The sequence below is a fragment of the Megachile rotundata genome, chromosome 9, assembly GCF_050947335.1.
Source record: "Megachile rotundata isolate GNS110a chromosome 9, iyMegRotu1, whole genome shotgun sequence".
NCBI lineage: Eukaryota > Metazoa > Arthropoda > Insecta > Hymenoptera > Megachilidae > Megachile > Megachile rotundata.
Genome location: NC_134991.1, coordinates 12,117,970 through 12,121,595, shown reverse-complemented (window position 1 = coordinate 12,121,595; position 3,626 = coordinate 12,117,970).

Genomic DNA, 3,626 nt, shown 5'->3' with positions numbered 1-3,626 from the left:
GAGTCGCAACAAAAATCAAATTGTACCAAGTGTATTAAAGTACCTAAATAAAATTTGAATAATAATAATAATTCTTGAAAATAATTAAGTAGGTAAAAAGGCTCCACCTATTTCCAGTTTGCAGGAAACGAAATCCGCCATCAAATCCTCGTTCCTCATCGATCCCATTTCTGGAATGGTACCCAGATTATCCAGTCGAATGGTTCGCCAGACACATCATCATCGGCGGCTTCTTTGTCTCCGACGATTCTCCCAATGGGAATTAGGTACCGCTGTCTTCTCACGGCGGTGGCCCCTGCCGGGGAACTATCCAGGCAAACGGGAATGGAAGAACAAAGAGAGAGACTAGTCCTCCCCTAGGAACGAATCGAAACGACAGAAACAACCTATCGAATCGTGGCGAGTGCAAGAGGGACAAAGAGTAGAAGAGCTGTCACGGCGTCTTCGGGCGAACACAGTGGAGCATTCAGAGTAATTAAAACCTCGTCCGACTCTTTCATTCATTCGACGAGACTGCACGCTGTTTGCAATAGTAGTCGCTTTCTTCTTCTTACTTTGTTTTTCTACTCTTATCGTTTCATTTTATTTCCTTTGTTTCGTTCGGTTTATAGAAACTGGAATACGAGGGTTGTTTATCGAGTAATCGCGCTGTTGAAAGGCACTAGGTTTACTACGATAAATTCACAAGTATCGCTTCTTTAATTCTTAAGTCTGATCATATTTTTTTAACTTAACATTTGCTTTTAACGTCATTGAATAAGTAATCGAATATTTAAGTGCATTAATTTATTTAACAAAATAATTAAGAAGTAATTAAAATTTGAAAAAGAATTCAGAACGCTGTGTCAAAACTTGTACTTCAGCCAAGAACATCTGCAGGTAAAAATTCATCCGTTTATTTGTGCATCAGTTTTGCACTAATTTACGAAAACCTCGAGGGAGTTGGCCGCAGAGTATATCATCTTTAAGAAAACTCGGCGAAAAGTTTGCCTAAATAAATCGTGATTAAGTAGCCTCTTAAGCGGGCAAGTTGAACGGACTCGGTGAACGCGTTGGAAGGGTGAATTTTTTTTTCCTTGCTATTGCAACGAAAGGGTCGCGAAATATGCGGGGTAAAAGTTATGAAAATAGACGGAGATTTTCATCTCGACTTCCGAGCGAGAAGCCTCGCCCTTAGAAACTGTAACAAAGAGAAAAATTCTTCTCTTTCATCCGGAGAATCCTTTAATACTCTCGCAATTAATTACACGGTTTTTATCCGCTAATTAAAAACTTTCTGTCTTTGACCTCTCGATCGATCTGTATTCCCTTTCTTTCGCGCGACTTTCACGACCAAACTTCTCCGTCGAACCGTAACGAATTAACCCGAGTAAAACGATCGTTTTTATCAGACGGAATTTTCGCGTCGTTAAATAAATCTTAAACCAGCGACGTCAAGGTTTCTCATAATCTGACTACCAAAACCATAACTTCCTACGCTTGACGAGTAACTTGGTTAAGTTTGTCGAAACTCTGTCGAACTTCCATCTCGGGTCGTCGGGAAAGGAGGGGAAAATCGGGGAAAAAAGAGGAAAGGGAAAATGTCTCGGGAGAAACGTGCGGCCCACGTGGCGCCACTCGAAACTCAATTTTCCCTATGCGCCCTACAGCTTCCTTTCGCGAATAAAGTTACTTCTGGTTAGGAGCGTACACGCTTGCTTCCCACGATAGCTTCTGCCATTTTTCAGCGAAAATAATACTGCGGATGTTAGGTGAATGTACCTACTCCTGGATATAGCGTGATCTAACGTGGAGAGAATATAACATGAGCGCGCGGGGAGAATAACGCATGGGGAGTGTGATTCGGGGCGGTAACGTGTGCGAAATATAGCGAGTGGGATATTTGATGCGTGAGGAATTTAATGTGTGGGGAATACAGCGCGTGGGGAAAACAGCGCGTGGAGAATACTACGCGTGGAGAATACAGCGCTTGGGGAATACAACGCGTGAGAAATTCAGCGCGTGGGAAATACAGCGCGTGGAGAATACAGCGCGTGGAGAATACAATGCGTGGAGGATTCTACGCGTGGGGAATACAGCGCGTGGAGAATACTACGCGTGGGGAATACAGCGCGTGGAGAATACAGCGCGTGGAGAATACAGCGCGTGGAGAATACAATGCGTGGAGGATTCTACGCGTGGGGAATACAGTGCGTGGAGAATACTACGCGTGGGGAATACAGCGCGTGGAGAATTCTACGCGTGGGGAATACAGCGCGTGGAGAATACTACGCGTGGGGAATACAGCGCGTGGAGAATTCTACGCGTGGAGAATACAGCGCGTGGAGAATACTACGCGTGGGGAATACAGCGCATGGAGAATTCTACGCGTGGGGAATACAGCGCGTGGAGAATTCTGCGCGTGGGGAATACAGCGCGTGGAGAATACTACACGTGGGGAATACAGCGCGTGGAGAATACAGCGCGTGGGGAATACAGCGCGTGGGGAATACAGCGCGTGGAGAATACTACGCGTGGGGAATACAGCGCGTGGAGAATTCTACGCGTGGGAATACAGCGCGTGGAGAATACAGCGCGTGGAGAATACAGCGCGTGGAGAATACAATGCGTGGAGGATTCTACGCGTGGGGAATACAGTGCGTGGAGAATACTACGCGTGGGGAATACAGCGCGTGGAGAATTCTACGCGTGGAGAATACAGCGCGTGGAGAATACTACGCGTGGAGAATACAGCACGTGAAGGATTCTACGCGTAGGGAATACAGTGCGTGGAGAATACTACGCGTAAGGAATACAGCGCGTGGAGAATTCTACGCGTGGGGAATACAGCGCGTGGAGAATACTACGCGTGTGGAATACAGCGCGTGGAGAATTCAACGCTTGAGGAATACAGCGCATAGGGAATACAACGCGTAGGGAACACAGCGCGTAAAGAATACAGCGCATCGCGTACTCAACACATTACAAAATCCTACACATACAGAACACAATCTATCGTCACTACAACGCACATAGAGCACAGTACATAGAGAATACAATTCGTAGAGCTTATAATTCGTGGAGATGTTCCTGTCTAACGCGTGGCAACGCATTTCAATATAACCCATAGCAATTTAACTAATGGCGTTTTAATCCTTGACCAGTACAATCCCCTACATTGTTTATTTCAAGGAAAACACATTCTACGGAACATCGGTATAAAACTGGAGAATTAGCAAGCAGCTAATTTGCATAAGTATCTAATTTGCAACCTTTCCAAAATGGCGACTTTCCCCAGAGTATCCTCGAATGTTCGGGCATGGACAAAAGCCACCTAGGTAGACCAAAGTAGCGACAAACTTTCCATCGAGCAGATTAACAGGTAATCGCGTGTACGATGCACACGAACGCCTTCCGGCCAGCATTCGACCGCAATTCGATTCGCAACTGAATAGCCGCGTCACGACGCGTTGCATAATAAACGCGAACGAGTACGCCTTCCGTCAGGGATTTCGCGTCTCTCTGTCGGGTAAACGAAACGTTACCAATGTTGGTCAATGACGGCGTTATGTGACAGCGGTTTCGCGTTGCCGGCGGTTCATCCTTTCCGTCGGTCGTATAAAACGACCCGTGTCCGACCTGTGTAT